The sequence below is a fragment of the Ostrinia nubilalis genome, chromosome 16, assembly GCF_963855985.1.
Source record: "Ostrinia nubilalis chromosome 16, ilOstNubi1.1, whole genome shotgun sequence".
Taxonomy (NCBI): domain Eukaryota; kingdom Metazoa; phylum Arthropoda; class Insecta; order Lepidoptera; family Crambidae; genus Ostrinia; species Ostrinia nubilalis.
This window is the reverse complement of record NC_087103.1, coordinates 8,103,108-8,125,620: the sequence shown is the minus strand read 5'-3', so window position 1 is coordinate 8,125,620 and position 22,513 is coordinate 8,103,108. Positions and strand designations below refer to the sequence as shown.

Genomic DNA, 22,513 nt, shown 5'->3' with positions numbered 1-22,513 from the left:
CATCAGTAATGTGGTCTACCGAAACCAGACGGTTCGCTGCATGTTTATTTTGATACCACCTTCGCATTTCCTTTCGGCAGACTTCAGTCAAGCATGGTTTTGAAGCGACGCTGCCTGATATACCGTCATCCCTCTCACACGTACGAAAATCTGGAAAAATGACGGTGTTCTTTCAAGTTACAGGCTGAAGCTTTCAGTCCGCGTTGGTGCGGCGAGGCGTGCGGTTGTGTATACGCCGCCCGACCATTTGCCGCGAATTTTGAAACCTACTTTCGTGCGGACGAAAAATTTACTTTGCATGGCAAAATGGTAGCCATGGCTGTGAGTGTTATGTTCACGTGCTTTGCCTAACGGTCGGCAACGAACTTTTGTTACTGTACTGTTCAATCGGTCGATGTTGATATGTGATGGATTTGTTCTACAAAGTTTATTTTCGTCGCTAATACCGGCATATGTATAGTATTGCGCATAATTCCAACCCTTTAGCCAAATATTAAGCTCACGCTTTAGTCTCCTCCACTTTAGAAGTTACCTGTCGGTCCAATTTAGTGACTTATTAAGGAACCTCCAATATCAAAAATATATCATAGCTAATATTCATATCCTCGTAAATATACCCGAACTTTGTAAATATATTGAAAACTTTTTCTGGTGAGTGGACCAAAGAAATGTGAATTGGATTGAGAATATCCTTAGTGTACAATGATAGTAGTGATAGTGTAAATATCAAATAGTTAAGGTTTACTACAAGACTTCAATAGTTCAACGGCGACAACGAAAATTGATTGATATCGACTGTATCACGGAGTCAAGGTGAGACATAAAATGTATTTTTAAATCGATGTTCGATTGTGTGGTTTGGTTTGTGATGATGATGAATAAATAATTGTTGTATGTGTTGTTTAAAGTAACAAATCGTTTTTTGCAGTGTCGCTTCTCATCCATCTTTCTTATTGTTATTTTTGTAAAAAACAGCTGAAAAGTTTGATCAAATTATATTTTAATGGTTTATAACCTACAGTATTTTACGAAGTACTCAATAGTTTTAAGGTTATTGCATGACATCACGAAAATATTTTAATAATATACACTTAACTACATACATTATTTAACATATACCTAATTGAAATCCCAAGATCATACATTACCACATATTTTATAGGTTATTTGGCAGTTTAAAACGTTCTATTATACAAGTTTAGTAATTGATTAAACTTTCAATTGAAATAATCCCAGGAATATTAATGAATACTTGCTTTTGATATACACAACTAATACTCTACAAATAGCTTGTAATCCTCATTCAACGTTCCCATTGTATATACGTTGTATATTCCCCTACAGCGTGATTCTAAGTCGCATACTGTATACAGTGGAATTAGCCCGAAATGTGTATGCGAAGCACTCTCCAGGGTGTACAGCAGATTTGTTTTCTGAGTACCTTGTCATTTCACTCCATTAATATTAAAGTTATGAGGAAACAGAGCACGCAAAAGTTTAAAGTGTTTTGCTGTTTTCATGCAGTTATACTGAAAACACTGAAATTACTATAGTTGTGTAACTTATAGGACTCTACGCACCAAGCCCGCTGACAGCCCGGCGGCTTGGTTTCGGTGGCTATATTTCAAAAGAATCAAGTCGACGACTTGTACTTTCTTTGACTTTTGACATCATGTCAAAAGTCCAAAAGTCGATTACTCATTATCGACGGGTCGGCGGGCTTGTGTAGACTACATTAGAAGCCAAGCCGAAGTAGAGTATTATCTTACTAATGAAATTCTAAATCTTAATAAATGATTAACTGTGGCGAAATATACGATAAGTAACAGGACACGTGGTAAAAGAAAACAAATTGAACTGAATTACCCCATCCTTATGTCTGTTCTTCCAGAAGGATAATTTATAATGGTGTATCCTCATACGTCAGATCCAGATGAATTCTTAAGGGTACGCTCTAATCGATTCGAGTGAAAAAATATACGGTTTGGAACGTTGGAATACCGTCGCGGTCAGATAATAAGCCTTAGTTGAACTACCTTAACTTTAACCGTAACTATAACTACGACCGATGTTTTTGTGTGTAGTTATTTTACAGACTTTTGATGTTTGTTTAAAGTTAAAGTAAGATTTAAGACTTTTAACTTAGGTTATTACCTACTAAAACAAGTTTCCATTTAATTTTAATGGTGTCAATTTTGAAAAATGTGTTTGAAAAGTATGTGTTTTGCTTGATCAATCATTTTACGGTGAATATTTAATTGTAAATTTAATAAGGGTTCCTTGTTAGGACTACGGAACCCTAAAAATGAAGTTTTTAATTGGACAATAACAAACTGGAAATAAAATAAATTAAAGAAAGACAATCTTATCGAGTTTTACAAAGTTATCGAGTTTTCAATTCCAGAAGTCTCTTTCAGAATCAGTTTAAAAGATGTAACTTAATTTAGCTCCTGTCCGTTTTCCGTTCCATATTAGGTAGGTAGGTACTACATTACTATGTAGGTGGAGAGAAACTTCCGTTTCCGATTTCCTGAAAATGCAATTAGTAGAGGATCCTCGTATAATCTGACTGTAATAAGTGGCTATAAATGCTTTTGATACAGAGAATTGTTTGTCTTTCTAAAACAACCTTTATCTAGCAAATGGTAAGACATATTTTAGGTCAAGCAACTTTTTGAGTAGGGACTTATCGTCTTTATTTTTTCGGATTCATAATTTGATAAAGAAACGGAGATTATTGTATTACGTCTCAGAATTGTTTTCTGAAATCACTAAAACATAAATGTGTATTTTTTTACATCCTTGAAATAAGAAATGGTTGACTCCTTCCTTACATAAGAGTTTAGTGAATGATGATCCAGTTAAAAATACGAAAATATTATGACTCCTCTCATTTCTAATCTATCTAAAACTTATAAAAAATGTTTCGTACCTAATTTACACAGATTTCGCATTTTCTCATTCATATTGAAAATTATGAATGTGATCAAGTTTATTAAAGGTAGAGAAATTGAGCATAAAGCTTTTTCAAAAAGATATTCTTAATAGTATTATACCTTATCACTCTTCTACTACTATACGCTATCACGTAGTGTGAGCAGGCCCCCCACTAGGTGGACCGACGATCTGGTGAAGGTCGCGGGCGGCGCAGGACCGGTCGTTTTGGAAAACCTTGGAGGCGGCTGTCCAGCAGTGGACGTCATTTGGCTGAAACGAATGAACGGACAAACCTTATCGCTAGACAGAAAAAGTCCATCGTATTCAGGATGTAAAATGGTTTCATTACTATCGAGATTTAACTTCAATTCAATAAAAATCGATGTTTCAAAGGGATATAACACCCTCACAAAAGTTGTTCAAGTAGTCCTTGAATTTAATAACTGCCCTTACAGTCTGGTTGTTATTTCCACTGTTTTATGGGCGTATAGACGGCTTTTGTATTAAATGCCAAGGTTTGGGTAACCTTTTCCTTGAGCGTTTCGAACTAGACTTTGTCGATGACTGAGGGAAGAATATAATTTTGGGGTAACGATAGGTATAGCCTAGATTTTAATAACGTATGAACTTTACTACATTTGTTGATAAAATCAGTACCTATGTAAGTTCTTAAATGAAGGGTAGCAAAAAACGGTGATTGTTCTATCATTATCATCATCAGCCACAGGACATCCACTGCTGAACATAGGCCTCCCCCAATGATTTCCACATCGCCCGGTTGGTAGTGACCTACATCCACCGTCTTCCTGCTACCTTTATGAGGTCTTATAACCATTTCAAAAAGTCTTCATTACCTACTTAATAATAATAGCGCTATTAAAATATCTAGTGATATAATAGTCCCAGTTCTTAGCATACATACAATACAGTTGTCATGGAAACTGTCTGTAAATTAACATGTTTGTCCACGTTTTATAGAGACTGATTGTAACAAAAAGCATTGATTTTTGGTGTTAATATTCATGTTTTCAGCGTGTTGTTTGTTTTGAGGCGTAGCCGTACATTAGGGGTGAAAGCACACGATGCGTTGCGGCAACGGTGCGATACCGTAGCGGTTTCACTGCGTCATTTTACATTGAAATATCTGTGGCAGGCACAAGAGCGGTGCGACGCCGCGCGTCACGATGATACTTTAGCTGTTCGTTACCGTAGATACGTTGATAGGTTGATACCTTTGAGGCACCGCAATGTATCGTGTGCTTTGGCTTTTACAAACTATCATTATGTAAACATTCAAGAACTTAAAACAGTAACTAAACAGCCCTAGGCGCCAATTGTTGTGCTAAGTAAGCTGACAAAATAACAGTCAGGTTTTGATTGAGGTTGTTCATACACGCCTCTTCTAATAAATGCGGTGTCCTTGGAAATTCTTGTTCCACTTCGAATAACTTTGCATATTGTCACGGTAAAATTGTAACCTAATCTAACCCTCCGTTACTAAAGTAAACCTTCTCGTGTTTTACCTAATATTAAAACTGATGGCGTTTTCAATTTTACGGTTAAAATTGTAGTTACAACAAGAGCTTCATAGTGCTGAGGATTTCTTGGAAGCTGAGTAGGTACTTATAGTATAACATAAAAACTAATACCGTACCCATATAATCTACCAAAAATAATCAGAAAAGAAGACAGCAAAAAGCTTCAAAGCTTCAAAGCCTACATTACCCATATAGACTATAATTGAAAAGAATTTAACCTAACTTAAGGAGTTAAGGAGAACCGCACTGTAATTGGAGTACTCCACTAGCTCTAGTTGCAAGTGCGTCTCAATAAAACTCTGGATAGGTACCTACATTAGATACGTATACATACTTATTTATAATTAATACCAAATTATCCAAGCAACTAAGTCGAAAATAAGATTGAGTCTTAATACTCTTACATAAACGTCTATTTAAATTAGAAATCATTTGACATATTCATTCAGGCGTTCACACGAAATAATCGAATTTCTTCCAGTCGCTTGAGCTCTTTGAATTGTAGATATTATTGAATTTAAACCATATTGGATTGGATAACCATTCATAGGTTTATAATGGATGGATACACAGATTTCATTATCGATATTGCCCAAAGCAGGTTTGCCCAATTGCTTTCAGTGCAAAACGCTTCGGGTTCAATTCCTTGTTAGATCAATTTAGAAACCAACTTCTTTTAACTGACTTATAATTTCACGTTCGGTAGACTGTTACCTTTAGCAGACTGCAATCAAACGCCCTTTGAGCTTAAAACTTTCTCCGCCTAAGTTCAACAAACTGCGCACTTTGCAAGGTACTTACTATAAAACCAAAATCGTAAAAGTGCCAAAGACAAGGGCTTTGTATGTAAAAAGACTTATACCTTTGAACCTGTATGACGTATGCATTTTTGTACCTATGTTACTTCAACAAACAATCAAAATAGAATTTAAATGTTGCATAAAAAGAAAACAGACATCAATAAAAACACCTTTATTTTCTAATTTTTAGTTCTAACCATCTATTTGTTTCCTTCACTCATTATAGCCGTTCAATTTGATTGAAAGAGACAAGCAGATCCAAGTATATTAAAAGAAGCATGTTCTATGGTCTTATGGTGAATATTGCGCCTGACACGCCACAGTATCACTTTGCCCTGATGAAGACAAATGGCATGTCCCACTTCGTATGGAACCACTCTGCAAGCCTTCACAGGGATACAAAGGTCGTAGAAAACACTTTTGTGCATTTGAGTCTTACTCAAACCATGTTGTAACTGAATTATAGATAGACTTCGTTTGTTTTTAACCTTGGGTAAGTATTTGTGTCTTTAACACTCAAGGTCAAGTTAACAACCTTAGTATTTAAATCTGAAACTTTAAGGCTGAGTTGCACCACCTAACTTTGACCGTAACTAAGAGAGATAACCGGTGTATTTTGTTTGAAGTTTGACAGATTTTTGACGTTTGTCAAAGTTAAAGTAAGATGGTGCAACTCAGCCTTAGTCTGTAATGTGACTTATTTGTTACCCTAATTTAAAATTTTAATAGTAAAAGTAAAGTTTATTGTTGTAATAAAGAGAGAGCGTTACGTGATTGAAGAGCGTTACGTGAAATACCTACATTGATTTTTTCTACCTTCTCCAGAAATGTTCACAATTTCTAAGTTTGCCTACTTATAAAAGTTCCGAGTTTTGGGAACGTACCTTGTTGTTACGTTTTAATATCGTTATCTGTTGAAGTACACTAGAAACCTTGTTTGAAGCTTTGCAACGTTTCAAAAAGTACGAGTCCGCCCTTAGGCCCTGTGCTTATATTTCGAGGTCGAGAGCTCTCTGCGCCCACCTATTGTCCCATGAAGCTGCGAAAACCAGCGTTTAGTTCGTTCAAAAAAATTGTTATAACATAATACAAAATAAAAAGTTTAAAAACTGTAACACAAACAAGGACATAAAATTCGTTTCGATCGACGCGTTCGACTCGGATATATGTAAGTACGTCCACCTTAATAAAAATGTAACTTAATATGTTTCTCGAATTATAATAACGAATCGATTGACATCTTATTAATCAAAATCGGATGAATAGTTTAGGCGCTACGGCGGAACAAATGTAAACGCATTAATCGCATTACATAGACTGCTAAAATAATTTCCTTTTGGCTTCACTGTAGTCGGGTAAAAAGAACCTTAATTCCTTAGTCTTTGAAACTATAACAAAGTTGTCTGGTGACAAAGTGAAGTGATTAAAAGCTCAACTTAATAAATAGGGTTGAATATCATAAATCCAGTAAGCTGTTCCCGTGGCAGTAAATCCAGAGCTTTAAGTTTGTCCTGGAATAATTGCTTCTCCAGATAAGAGTTAAGAGTTTTTGAGGCAAAGCTAATTTGTAAAAGCTGTATAATTACAGTGACATGTTCATTGTTCGTTATATCAGTTGAAGAGAGACAAATAAATTTTACAAGAGTATCTTCAAAATATGATAAAACTAGCTTTCCGCCAGCGGCTTCGCCCGCGTGGAATTTTGTCTGTCACAGAAAAGCTTTATCGCGTGCGTCCCTGTTTCAAAAACCGGGATAAAAACTATCCTATGTCCTTTCCCGGGACTCAAACTATCTCTATGCGAAATTTCATCAAAATCGGTTCAGTGGTTTAGGCGTGAAAGCAAGACAGACAGACAGAGTTATAATATTAGTATAGATAATATTAGTATAGATTTAAATCTAACGAAATGTCCATTAACCTAATATAAAATTTAAGGCGTTAATAGCCCAACGTTGGGTTGGTAGTTCGAACCCCGCCATCCACTGGAGTAGGTATGTGGTAAACCCATTGCTAAATTTAGCTTAGTTGAAGATAAGGTTAACGGGACTATATGTAGAGACACTGTGGACCGCAAAGAAAAAGGGTTGGTTAGAAAATCTTAAATATCTTGAAAAGTACCTGACCTAGCTGCATGAAATAAAGACTAAATTAATTCAAGTTTTTTATTTTTAATAAATGTAAATGAAATAAAAAAAATAGATTTTTCAGTTTTGTTTTTCATAAAGCTAGGTTACGACACGTTTCTTTGAATAAAAGCTAAGTAGGTATACGACCTATAAAACATAATTATAAAATAAATCGTATAATCTAAAAAAAGTTTTATACAAAAAGTTGAAGTTAACTCACGCCTAAATTATAATAAGGCTGAGTTGCACCATCTTACTTTAACTTTGACAAACGTCAAAAAGCTGTCAAACTCCATCCAAAAAGCTCCGGTTATTGTTATTGTTACGGTTAAAATAAGGCGGTGCAACTCAGCCTAAGTAACAATTTCGTAAAGCTGTCGCCTCTGGGATTAAATGATTAAACTGTAATGATATACCTATCGTTCAATATTAAATGGGTTCCTTAATTTAACTTTGATAAATATTCTAACCTAAAATTATTTTAAACCTTAATTACATTTTGGGGAAAACTGATCCTACTAATATGAATAAAAATGCGAAAGTTTGTAACGATATAAAGGGATATATTATTATGTTTGTTACTCTTTCACACAAAAACTACTAAACGGATTTTGATGAAATTTATACATCAGAATAACGTCAGCCTATAATATACAGGGTGGAAACGTTAAGTGATCTCACTCGATTATTTTTAAACTATACAAGATATTGAAAAACTGGTTACTGATCTTGAAAGTGCTTCATGAGCTCTTTCAAACGGTACTAATAATATGTTACAGAATAAACTGGATCTATCTGTAAATTCAATGTTTCCAGTTTATTCTGTAACCTATTATTAATACCGTTTGATAGAGCTCATGAAGCACTTTCAGGATCAGTAACTAGTTTTTTGATATCTTGTATAGTTTAGAAATAATCGCGTGAGATCACTTATCGTTTCCAGCCTGTATAGATCTGTGATAAATTTAATTTCGCGCGGACGAAGCCGTGGGCAAAAGCCAGTATGATATAAAAAGTATTTCGGTTACAGCTTTGTTGAAGAAAGTTAAAGCCACTTTAACGATTTTCAAGATTTTTACATTAAAACTTTTATCGCTAAAGTGAAAAAGATTTAAAATTGTTTCAGTTTGCGTGACCCGTACTTATTTCGTTCGACTGAACCGGTTGATGGGAAAATAGACAACCTTATCGTTCTCAATCTATCATCAAGTAAAAATATTTGACGGTTAAAGTTATTTTCCCGCTTTTATTGATTAAACTAAGTAAAAAACCTTGTGAAGTTTGTGGTTCTTCTAAATTGTAATAACGGAGTTTTTAAATTAAAAAGATCTAAGGCTAGATCCAAATAGAATGGTAGATTAAAATTGGTTATGAACTACTTTTATTATTTCTTCATCCTGGATCAAAATTTAAATGATCCGATCTTCAATTTTATGTAGGTAGATAATATTTTTTTGTCACAGAATAAAGAAATATTACATACCTACAGACAATTAAATTATCAGTGATTTATTTAGTTTTAATTACTAGTTATAAATTCAATCTATTACATATTTATGAAATGTAAAGCACCTAAGTAAACTTTCAAAGCTTTGTTCTAACAAAACTACCCATAAAACCATTTTTTTCCAATACATCGATTTTTACAATAAATTCTCATTATAGGTATCCTGAACATACATACTCCAACAATCATCATCATGGTATTTTATTTTCCATTAGCAAAATTACTAAGTATTATTATTGTTGATCCATGAATATTGGTTCACTAGTAGGTTTACCATCGCCAGTATCTGTAGGATCGCCATCGCCATCGTGCACGCATAAAATTGATACAGTACATTAATATCCTACAATATTATAACTATGGAGTAAATATTTATAAAATCATTAATAAAGTCGTGAAAAATGTGGCCAGCAAGGTCTGAAAATAAAAATACCTGCTCGTGCAGAAAAAGGATGTGAAAACCATAAATTTTTATCGTAAAACTTAAAATACAACAATTTGAGCGAAAGGCTTAAATGTATATTGTTTACATTAATTCCTAATTAAAATCCAGTAGGTACTTAAAATTTTGTATTGGGTAAAAAATACGTGTTTTAAAGCTACGCCATTCTACAAAAACAGCGAAGTTACTAAGGCTAAGTTGCACCACCTAACTTCGACCGTAACTACAACAATAACCGGTGTTATTTGTATGGAGTTTGACAGATATTTGACGTTTGTTGAAGTTAAAGTAAAATGGTGCAACCTAGCCTAAGATTGTTTAAATTAGTACATTTTCTTTTGGGTTTAGTATCATATTATTAATTGCTTTCATATAACAATACATTTTAATGATTTACTTACACACTGGGTCAACTTAACCCATTTGCTAGCACAGGACAGTGATTGTTGTTTGAATGATATTATTTAACAGCATCCTGCTACTTACTTTGAATTTGACTCAATATGAAATTCATGATTGTTTTATTTTTTAAGTTATGCGTTTCCATTAAGTTGTTTCATGTTTTAATATAGTTTTTGATTCCTACAGTGTCGCAATCGGAATGCACCAAGAAGTTTCAAGCGCCCTGTAAAGAAAAAGACGACAAAATGGTGTGTACTTCACCAGTTTGGCTTTGAGCATATAACATTTGCATCGCAATAAATGTAATGCAAAATAACTTTCAGCTAATATAATTTCAAAGAAAAAACATGATGTACTTACAGTTTCAGCCATTCTAATTTACAACTAACGGCTCTACATTTATAATATCACCTGTACACATAGCAACATTAAACCATTTTATTGTGACGATTTAATTGTGAGTATAAAACAGCCTTTTTAAGTGAAATAAAGTCTGATTTTTTAAGCTACTACTAACAGGTTAGGAAATTGACCTTTACTTACGATACTTCGTTTGATACAACATACTGTAAGTATAAGTGTAAGATCACACTTGACTATGGACTAGCTACTGAACGGACTGGCACTATGTTCCGCCATTCTCAATGCTAACAATGTATGTTATTTTTAAGCTAGCGACTGAAGACGAGAGCAGTATCGAATAATCATGAGTTGTGATAAAGCATAACGCACCACTTCAGTAGGTAACTATGTTCATTACAAATAATTACACGCTTGTTGAACACTATTTCAAAGTTATGCTATAGGTACGTCACTTTGAATGAAACACATTTCAATGAGCGTTTAATTTTTATTACGGGGGTTAGGACCGCGCAATGCTAATAATCGCAAATAGAAATTGATACTTAAATCTTTATTAGATTTTTGTAAATGGTGCGAAATTATTCAATTTTTCCCTGGGTTAGTACCGCCTAAATTGTTCTGTTTCCTTTTATTTCTTTTATTTGTCAGTTTTGTATTATCCGTATCTACCTACTATCTCCCCCAAGGTTTTCCACAATGAAGTTCATTGTAGAAAACCTTGGGGGAGGCCTTTGTCCAGCAGTGGACGTCATTTGGCTGAAACGAACGAACGAACGAACCTACTATCTGTTCTGATTCAGTAGATTTAGTTACATCATATCTTGTCCACCTTTGTCAAATTCTGTCGTCGTCGACTATAAAAAGTCAACCGGCGAGTGTATCTCAACGCTTATTGTGCCTTAAATCTAGGGGATGACCATAAAAACGCTCGTGAGTGGGCTTCGTAAAGGTGGATGACCTTGTTAAGTGGATTAGAGGTCAAACAGTATTGTTAATGGCGCCAGGGGGAATCATTATTCTAGGCTCATCCCTCACATGATCACCAATGCAAATCACATGAAAGAGGACGGCTTTTATAAATATTACTTTCTTACGTACTTTATCCGTAACCGTAACCGAAACTTTCGGATATCCGAAATAAAAAAATATCCGTAACCGTAACCGATCCAAAGGTTTCAGATAGTTTCTGATGTAGGCAGAGTTAAGCAAGTCTCTACGCTGATTTAATGATTGCATTTTGAAGTACATGAGTTTTTTTCCTTAAGATAAAAGCTTTTTGTGAGACCAAAAGAAGGTGACAGATGCCAAATAATATCTTCTGTACCCATTCTATTCGTAAGGCATGAACTGTGTTGGACAACTACTGGAATTTACACTATTGCATTCTATACTTAGCACAGATATCCGTAACCGTAACCGAAACTTTCGGATATAATATGTAACCGTATCCATAACCGAAACTTATCCGTAACATCCTTAGTACAAACCATCTGACAAATAACTTAGCATAGGCGAATAGATAACGGATACCTACCATACTAAAAGTAGACGCACACCGTTGATTTTTCGTCGGCCGATAGTTGTGCCCGATTTTAAATTGTATGAAGAATCGGGCAAATCGAATCGGCGTAGTGTGCGCACTCCCATACATGCCCATACTGATCAACTGCCCGACTAAACTATCGGCCGACGAAAAATCAACGGTGTGCGCCTACTCTTAGGTAACAATACTTTTAGAATTTAGCAATAGCTTAATACTTGTGCTAACTCTAGTGCTTATGTTAGTCAGTGCCTGAGGCATGGGAGCGGCAAGAGATGGGTGACATTGATATTATTATAACGTGACAGAGCATATAAACCTGAAGAAGTTCTGAAGTCACGCTGACATTTGACGTTACAATAACTTTAAAAAAAAAACCGACTTCAAATGCGTGAACACAAATAATACCTATTCAACAAAAAAATAATCGTTCAAATTGGTTCATAATCGGCGGAGATATTGCGTATAAAAAAGTTCATCCCCAATTTTCCACCCTTCGGGGTTAAATATTTTCTTCAAATTCGCATGGAACCACCCTTTTAATAATACCTATTCAACAAAAAAATAATCGTTCAAATTGGTTTACTTATAATCGGCGGAGATATTGCGTATAAAAAAGTTCATCCCCAATTTTCCACCCTTGGGGGTTGTTTTTTTTTATTATTAAATTTAAATGGGACCACCCTTGAGGTATTACCTATACGCCGAAAAAAGATTTGTTCAAATCGGTTCATAATTGGCGGAGTTATCGCGTAACAAACATAGAAAAAAAAAACATACGGGTCGAATTGAGAATCTCCTCCTTTTTTTGAAGTCGGTTGAAAACTACCTCCCGTGCCGCTCCCATACCTCAGGCATTGACCGAGTTAAGGGTTCGGACAAACCAACGCGATCACACCGCGATCAGCCGGCGTGCAGCGATGGCGACCAGACCTTAATGCATTGATCGCCATCGCTTCACGCCGGTTGATCGCGTTGGTTTGGCCGAACCTTAAGAGCTAGACCTATAGTAACTCTAGTTTCCGCAGAGGTTCGATGTTCGAACACAGACCACTAGACTAATTAGACCGTTTAAATTTATTCAATCAATCAATAAGTAAATCATTTTGGTAAATATAGATTCGGTTCCTATTAGGTACGTAATACTACGGTATACTACAGTGTGCTTACCATGAGTTTACGTTAGGTGTGCTCGCTAGCGACTGCGTAAAAAAATTGACGTTAATTGTATGACATATTGTGCAGCGCCCCTAGTGGCTACTTTCAAGAAACAAAATTTTCATAGAGATTTTTGACGTACTCGCTAGCGAGCACACCTAACGTAAACTCATGGTAGGTACACAGTAATATAACTTACTAGCGGCCGCCCGCGACTTCGTATGCGTGGACCCCGCTTTACCACCTTAAGGGAATTTTGGGAAATCCCGTCTTAGCGAGCACCTACGTTCTAAAAGGAACCCCTTTGCAAAATTTGAGACGCCTAGCTCTTGTAATTTCTGAGATGTCGTGATGAATGAGTGAGTCAGTCGGTGACCTTTCGCTTTTATAGATATAGATTAATGTAGGTACAATTAATAGTCAAAGCTACTTGCACTTCATCATTATTGCCATAATATAATCGTTTCAGAGTGAGAAAATTAATCATTAATACCTCGTTCAGCTGATTCAGCCGTTTATGTTTTATTCATAGTCTTAAGTGCTCTGCAAGTTGATTGCTGCTATTAACTGAAATAATAATGCTCGCAGGAATTAAATTTCATAATTTATTAATGCTTATGATATATTATTATTATAAGCTTCAGAGAGGTCACCTACTAAGTACTATAGCTTCGTTACGATTATATTACAAAACTAGCGGCCGCCCGCGACTTTGTACGCGTGGATCCCGTTTTACCCCCCTATGGGTGGAGTTCTCTAAAATCTTTTCTTAGCGGATGCCTACGTCATAACATCTACCTGCATGCCAATTTCAGCCCGATCCGTCCAGTGGTTTAGGCTGTGCGTCGATAGATGACTATATCAGTCAGTCAGTCAGACAGTCACCTTTGAGTTATATTTAGATTATTTTCTTCTTCTCTGCTATAAGTAAAGTACTACTATTCTTCTTCCTTTTTAACCGACTTCAACAAAAAGGAGGAGGTTCTCAATTAATTCAAATGGACGTATTTAACCACACTTACGCCAATGATAGTAACAAGATATGTACATTTTTCCCAAAAAATCACCTAAAAAGGCCAAACCACTAAAATAGTGGTTTTAATTACAGTGTTTATAACTACGAGTAGTTGATATTGACATGTCGTCAAAGGAACGAGAACATCAAAAGCTTCAATTTACCACAGCCTTAATTAAGACTACCTAAATACTAAACTAATGATGAAATTGAAACCAACTTGCTTAATGAGACTTGGCTTAAATCCACAAAGTTCGGGCTTCTATCACTTTGACATGTGCCTGGAATCTTAAGCATGAATTTTAGCATCAAAGGCTGAAGCTGGAAAGTAAGGTTTATGAAAATTAGCAGCCAATTTATTTTTAATGAGCTTTTTTATTTTAACTTTTAAATTTTGGGCTAACCAAAGCTCTAATTATTTCTTAAATAACTTATAACTTATACAAAGACAAAAAAAATATTTAAAAAACCATTACGACTCTAATCTCGGACATTGTGCCTCGGAAAATTTTAGACCGGCTATTTCAACAGTCGTTTTAAATATGACGTAACCGAGACTATGTCCACCTGTACCATCGGCAACAGTGTTAACTGTCCATTACCTGTCATGTCGTCTCGTTCTATAGCAAAGCATCACCATTTGATGAGAGCGAGAGCAAAAACGGAAATGGATAGTTAACAGTGTGGCCGTGTACTACATACTACAAGAAAGTAGGTAGGTATGATGTTTTCAATAAGAATATCAGACTAAATTTAAAAAAAAGAATATAAGAACTTTATTTACATCCAAAAAATACAGAGAATAAATCATTGGATCATTATTTGTTTTCAAACCAAAAATCACATCGTTAACAAACATTGTAACTCACTTGATTTTTTATTACGTAAATCCAGTCTTCAAATAAATAGTCAAAATAATGAGTTCTTTATTTTATATTCAGTAATTTCCACTCAAATCGCTGAAATCTCTCGTTTCAGAACCTTTTATCTTTTTATGCTGAATACTAAAGTTGGGGCGTGACAGTACTTAAGGGGTTGCACGTACGTTAGCGCTCTATGAATTATAACAAGGCGCAAGGGTAAGGGCAAGTACTACGTCAAAAGTTTTAATAATACACTTCATCTTCAGAGATTCAAATTAATTTTAATTTGTAGGTCATGTCTCTGAAGAGATTTTAAGCCAATTAGGTAATGTAGCTTATAAAAATACGAATATTTTTATAGTAAAACATCTGGTTCAAATAAATAAGAATTGATCTGGTTTTAGAAACTGCTGTGCTTTTCGCTGGACAGGAAAATATTTCCCAGAGAGTCAATTTCACCCAAGAGATCACAATTTTCCTTATGACTTGAGATAGAAACGGTTGTGTTGGGGAATGCACTCAATATTATTAAAGTATAGTAAATCAAATCTATAGAAAAACGTTAATATGCCGAATATGTTGGTGGTGCATCACTTGAGAGTGATAGAATGATTGGGCAACCTATTTTTTTGTAGAATTCTTACTAAGGCAGAGTTGCACCATCTTATTTTGACTTTAACAAATGTCAAAAATTTGTCAATCTCCATACACTGGTTATTGTTGAAGTAACGGTAAAAGTAAGTTGGTGCAAGTCAGCCTTAGTTATTAGCATTTGGTTTGATTGGAAAGAAAATGCCGAAGTTTCTCTATTAATTTTATCAAAATAAAAGATAGAGCAACGTTTGTCGTTTTAGGTAGCCAACTAAAGATACTACTAACTCACAAAAATATTATTTTTTAATACTTTTCAATGTTTGTTCTTGCATTAAAAAATTATGAAACGATCTGTAAATCTCAAAAACAGCTGTACAATCTTCGGGCCACCAAAAAGGAGGAGGCTAGAGCTTTAAAAAGAACATTTTGAGCGCTCAACAAGCGGAAAGGGCGAGACCCAAATGCTGGCCTCAAGAGAGGCGAAAAGCAGGTATTTGTTTATACCCGAAGAAATAATAACGAGGGTCCACACGCCTGACCGCTCTGTAGGCCTATTAACACCTAGTGGAAGGTACAATTTGTACACCTAACATGTTAGGGAAATAGAGCCATTTTAAGCCCATGGGCCCGTAATAATTATAAACGTTAAGCAATTTAAACATCTTAATAAGTGGTAGGGGTGAAGCTGCTATCGTAATAATTTTGTTCGGAATGTAATATCATGGTTTTTTGCTTTGGGTAATAATAATTATATTTCCTACTCTTATCATAGCCTTGACTGTTGTATTTTCAATTGAATGTTTTTTTTATACCTTCAATTTTAATAGATAAATGACTCTTAAATCTAGATTAATTTAAAAAGTTTAACGTAAAATGATTATTTATGGTCAAAAACAGTCACACTGATCAATAATAAAAAATCCTACCTATTTATCACTTCGTTTTCGATCTGTCATATATTTTTCTTTCATTTTCAGTATTGGTGAGGTTCGATTGAATTGAAGCCATGAAATGCTACTCAATCATCGACCGCTCAAACATTCTAGATTGCTTCAAGCTTAGTGTGGAGCTGAAACGAAATAACAATTGGTTGTCTAATAACAAAAAAATGATATAAAACTTTGCAGTGAATATTGAAAAATCAACAAAAATAGGGTAGTTGACATACAATTTAATTGACATGCTTTGTATGAGCTGTCAAAACGCCACTCTACCAATTTTGTATGGGAAATCGGATTATGACGTCATTACTTCGCTAACTCAATAGTAAATTGATCAAACTCGGTTTTCAGGGATAGATAATAGATGAATAGAACATAGTACACAATTTCGCTATGCGCTTCCTGAGAACTTAGAGGACAGTTGTAGAGGATCTTTAGTGTATTTTTATATGTATAGATTTGTCCCTGGAATTTCAAATCGCTCTCACCCATACAAAAACCCATAGCAGAATCCTATAGAATTGAAACGAGAAACTTTGCAAAAGGGATCAGCTGTTCGTCAATTTTCTCAGCTTGTAAATTTATTTACTTCAGCGAATCATTACCAACTTTACGCCCTAGTCATCAAGTATATCTTGCAATCAAAGGTTTTTTTATTTTCTTTTGAATACTGAAGTGAAGGCAATGAAAATACCTTCTTACGTTTTCTATTAATAATAATATAAAAGGAAAAATTTGTATTTTTGAGTGTTTTTATTGAATAGGCTCCGAAACTTCTGCACCGGTTTGAAAAATTCTTTCATCATCAGAATTTTACGCTGAGTTACACTACCTAACGTTAACTAACTATAATGATGACCGGTGTTTTTGTATAGAGTTTGACAGATTTTTTACTTTTGTTAAAGTTATAAGTAGGTAAGATAGTGCAATCCAGCCACTGCACATTGCACTGATGAACGACTTTTTTTTTGTTACGAGTAAAAACCTGTATTTATCCGTGTGAAGTATTTATCCTGTATTTATCCCCTGTATTTAATACGAATAAAAGGGATAACAACAGTCGGATATTGTCGGAAAATGTATTATTTACGAAGAGTAATAATCGGCGGAGTGCGTGTTCCAACCTCATTATGAAGAAGGGCTGCAAACTACGTTTCTTTTACTAATCCAATTTATAACCGCGGCAATTTGTCCAAAGATGTTTTATTCACGGTTAGCTAAGGAAATTCATTTTCCGTTATGCAAGTTTGCCTTTAATCTGGGCATTCTGTATTCAGACGCCGAGAACAATAAATCATAATTTGAGTTTGTGTTGACACGCCGTGTTGATTGGCCCCTGGTTCGAATATAAATTGAGTTTTCTTGTGGTTCAATTTCAATGGATGATCACTTTATTATCAAAATCAGAGCCTGATTTTGAGATGATCGTGATTTAATTACTCAATATACAGGATTGGGATGCAATATCATATCATAATTATCATACATAGGTAAGTATATTGCAATTCATCTGATAAAACTATGTCAGACAGACGTCTCTACGAGACTGTCAGGGGTGGTCGATAAAGTGTGTTTTTATTGCGTATAAAATGTTCTGTATTTTTTCCTTAGACTGATCTAACAGCGGGTGTCTTGACCCATGATAATGTATGTACTTTTCAATACATTCTTGTTCGTCTATCAAGTCAGTTGTTAGACTGCACGAGCCGCCATAGGCGTCTGACTCAATCACAGCTTAGGCTGACTTGCACCATCTTTCTTTAACTTTGACAAACGTCAAAAATCTGGCAAACTCCATAATAAAACACCGGACAACGTAATATGTAGTTACGGTCAAAGTAAGGTGTAGTCCAGTCATTGAAGCTTAAATTAGGTAAGAATCTCGGAATTCGAGATACCCAGCTGTAAGTCTGTAAATACGTGTATATTGACACCCTAAAAGTTGTCTCAAAACCTACATGTGGTAGGGTGTAAGCAACTATTAAATTTTAAGGTCAAAGGTCACAACAATCGGCTTTTTGCGCTTTTTTTTGGAAATATCTCATTTCCTATGGGTTTTTTGCTATTTGTATTTATTATCAATATTGTAGAATACAAAATTCTCTACAAATTTTGTTCAAAAAAATTTTTATACGGTGAACCGTTTTCGAGATAGAGGGCGGCCGCTAGTATATATTTATAATAAATCTGTAGAGAGGTCAATTCTGTACATGAAATATATTTTCAAAATAACTATCAGGGGTGATTAGTGATCGATACTGATGCCAAAAATGCAATCAGTAAAATTTTTGTCTGTCTGTCTGTCCGTCTGTATGTTCCATATAGAAACAAAAACTCTAGACGGATTTTAACGAAACTTGGTACAATTATTCTTCATATTCCTGGGCAAGTTATAATATACTTAGGAATTCCCACGGGAATAGGAATTAGCGGGAAAATCCTTTTGTATGAAAAATATAAACCGCTTAAGTTAAACGCTTGAAATTTGGTATGTAGGTACCTTAGTAAACTTAAAGCTTAGTTACAACAAGGAATTCTCGAAATTCAAACGGGAATGAGCGGGAAAATCCTTTTGTATGAAAAATCTAAACCGCTTAAGTTGACCTGAAGTGATGCAGTGACCGCGCGCTCTCCGCCTATCTCGAAAACGGTTCACCGTATAAAATTTTTTTTAAACAAAATTTGTAGAGAATTTTGTATTCTACAATATTGATATTAAATACAAATAGCAAAAAACCCATAGGAAATGAGATATTTCTAAAAAAAGCGCAAAAAACCGATTTTTGTGACCGTTGACCTTGAAATTTAATAGTTGCTTACACCCTACCATATGTAGGTTTGAGACAACTTTTAGGGTGTCAATATACAAGTATTTACAGACTTACAGCTGGGTATCTCGAATTCCGAGGTGAACTTACTATAATGACTGGACTAGTGGTGCAACTCAGCCTTAAAGTTAGTAATTATTAGAATTAGAAGCACGGATTCACATGAAGAAATTATACAATATTAATTATTTCACATTTTATAAATTTCGGAAACGATTTGTTTCTTTTATGTAGCTAATATTTTCTTTTATATCTTTTATGAATAGGATTAATTCCGCTCATACATATTTAACCATGTGAAACGAAACCTTCCATATGAAAATTTGTTCAAATGTTACAAAAATATCCCTTTAGATAATTCTGAACATCGCTTAAAGAAAACAAACTGGTTACAAAGTGGAAATGCAATCAGTCAACCGTACTCTCATTTGCCCCTGCGACCTAAAACCCAATTAATCGAGTTACGCCCGACCGACATACTTAGTCGTAATGCCTCGGATAAAAACAATTATTGTATGGCAACACTTGGCAAAGTACACGTTCAAGGTTTACGACCTTTGGGTAAACGGTTTTAGAGTTTATGTACCAGTTAAGGTGGTCTATTTTCATTTCATTGAGCTATCGACAGTAGCGTTCAAGGTATTATAAGTTAAATATCTACTCGATGTTAGGAATCACCAACTGACAAAGGTGAATAATGCCCGTGTTCACCATCATTCCTTAATTTTTAAGTGACCCCTATGAAAACAAAATTCCTGTTATATGTTACCATAGAGGTCACTTAAAATTAGGAATTGATGGTGAAAACGGGCATGAGTTTCGTCTGGCACTTCTGAGCACCAAGCCCATGTGTTGTCCCGAAGTGGTGGTAGGGCTAGATGCTATAATATGTGAGACGTATGACGCGCTTTTACCATTTTCTTAATGCTTCTCAAGAGTATTTTCATGAGAGCAATCAAATTTCGCGTAGATGATGCTACGAACAAAGGTTTATTCCTCGAATAAAATTCTTTATAAATCCCGAGGAAAACTCATTCCAATTCAAATTTTCCAGCAAATTGTGATTTCTTTGCGATCACAAGAAATCGCTTCGGTGTTATTTATTTATGTTTCAGTTCAATATAAGGCTGCTAACACATTGAAAGAAAGAAAGAAAGACCGAGGTAGATACTAAGCCGTAAGTACTTCAATGGTCATCATCATCAAATCCCTAGAATCATTTTCGCTAATCTTCAACCAGCCGAAAGTGTTATAGTAACCGCATTACTAAGAACTTTATTTCCTTGTGACAAGGTCCAAAAACAATGAAAAAGAACGCTTCTCCGATTAAAGTTTAAGTATAATCACAATTGGACCGTTTGACGCTTCTTATTCTGCTTAAAAGTATCCATTTGAGAACCATTACAATAAAAAGGGAATTTTTATTGTAGTAGAGAACGATTATTTCACTTCGGCCAAAGAGTTCTAGCACAATGTACTGTTAGTGTAGTAGGATCACTCAAGATGCAATTTACGGCTTAAACTGCTACTTTATTTCATAATGAATGACATTAATAGCAGATGCTAATAAAACAGTGACACTCTTTTATACCTATAATTACTAGAAAAATAAATAGATACCTTTTATTGCACACCACTCAACAATGTATAAATTAAAAAGATAAAAAGTTGTAATGCTACAAAATAAGATCTAACTAAAAATTTGGCGATCGGTAAACTATTTTTAAAGGTGGACTGACGACATCATAAAATAAAGGTAACAGAAAAGCGCTGGACGCAGGCCGCTACCAATCGGGTATCATGGAAAGCATTGGGGGAGGCCTATGTTCAGCAGTGGACGTCCTATGGCTGAGATGATGATGATGATGATGAAACTATTTTTACTGGTTGCAAGAAGCAATGGCTCTCCGTAAATTGCAGCCTGTCACAGGGATACTCTACATATATCCCTGTGACTATAATACGGATAGTTTTCGCTAGACCCCTTGAAAGCAACGGTAAATAGGAAATACTACTATAGACTGCACTAAAGTACAAGCGATCAATTGAAATATCTTTAGAGTTTCAGACTCAGCTCTTAAAAGAAATTAATAAATATAATGTTTATAATAGTATTTAGTTAGCAAGAATTAGTTTTTCAGTGAGGCACTAGAGCCAAACTAAAAAAAATGGCCAAGTGCTTGTCGTGTCACGCGCAGTGCAGGGTTCCGTAGTTGTCCGTCGTTACCACAATATATTTCAGAAGCAAGCAATGTCTTCATCTAAAGTCACTTTTAATATTTTCTTCTAAGGAATTTTTACTAGTAAAGAAATTTTAAAATACATGAGTTAAATGACTATTACTCTTAAACTAACTTATGTATATTAACCGTTATAGTTTTCCTTGAAAGTTCATGAAAAGCAGTATTATAACGAATTTTTCTAGATTTTTCGTCCTTTCGGGGGGACGCCCTACTCGAACAAAAATTGCCACCCTAAAACTTTAATAATTTGCAAACAGATCCCTAAATGGAAAATTAGTCTTAGAAACCCAAATTGTAGGTATACGTACCTACATAGTTTGTTTCTGAAATTAAGGGTAATTTTATTTATAGCTAATTCCTTTTATTGTTAATTGGATGCTTATTGGGTTATTGTGTTGTACCTACTGTGTATAATTATATTGTGGTGTCTATTTAAATCAGTAATAGCGGTCAGGCAAGTCTAATTTGCAAGTCAATTGAAAGGGTTTATAGCTTTGAGTTTGTTTTGAACTAATTAACTATTGCTGCAAACATTCGTGTGATAAAACAACTATTTGGAGCCATTACAAACACACTTTTTCAAACACAATAAATACCAGTCTGCTGAATTTCTAATGCGTATTTTAAACGACGAAGTTTTAGAATTAATAAGATTTTGTAAGCCAAATCAATTTAAACTCGAGCATAGATTTATAGATCTAACTTAGTCAGTGTCTGAGGTAGGTATGGGAGCGTCATGGGAGGGTTTTTTTACGTCAACGTCAGCCAGACTTCAAAGGTGCTTCAGGTTTATATGCTCTGTCACGATATAATATGTCAACGTCATCCCTCCCGTGCCGCTACCCTTCCTCAGGCACTGTCTGAATTAAGAGTTAGACCTAAGTTCTCTGATCGATTAATTTTATTTTTGGAGACAATGTAGGCGATTTATAGTTCAATTGTGTCAACAATGGCCTGCCGTTTCGAGATTCAAGAAACCCGCTGGACGTGGTATATGATTTCAAACTTATTTTGAGGGGTTCTTGTCACATGGTAAGGCTGCGTTGCACTATCATATTTTAACCGTAACAATAAAAATAACCGGTGTTTTTTTGTAACAACTCAGTCTTAGTAACATTAATAAAAGAACGGATAGATAGCTACGAATATCGTTTCCGAATCATCATAACATTTCAGCAGGACGTCCACTGCTGAACATAGGCCTCTCCCAATG

General features: G+C 34.9%; 1 protein-coding gene across 2 annotated transcripts in view; it reads left to right on the top strand.

Annotated features, from left to right (window-relative positions):
- The first annotated feature begins 215 nt into the window (after positions 1 to 215).
- The window catches only part of LOC135079336 (small conductance calcium-activated potassium channel protein), a 273,263-nt gene continuing 250,965 nt past the window's right edge, over positions 216 to 22,513 (top strand). For both annotated transcript variants that reach the window (XM_063973970.1, XM_063973969.1), the window contains exon 1: positions 216 to 813. The gene's annotated coding sequence lies outside the window, so the exon portion shown is untranslated. The remainder of the gene's footprint in view (positions 814 to 22,513) is intronic.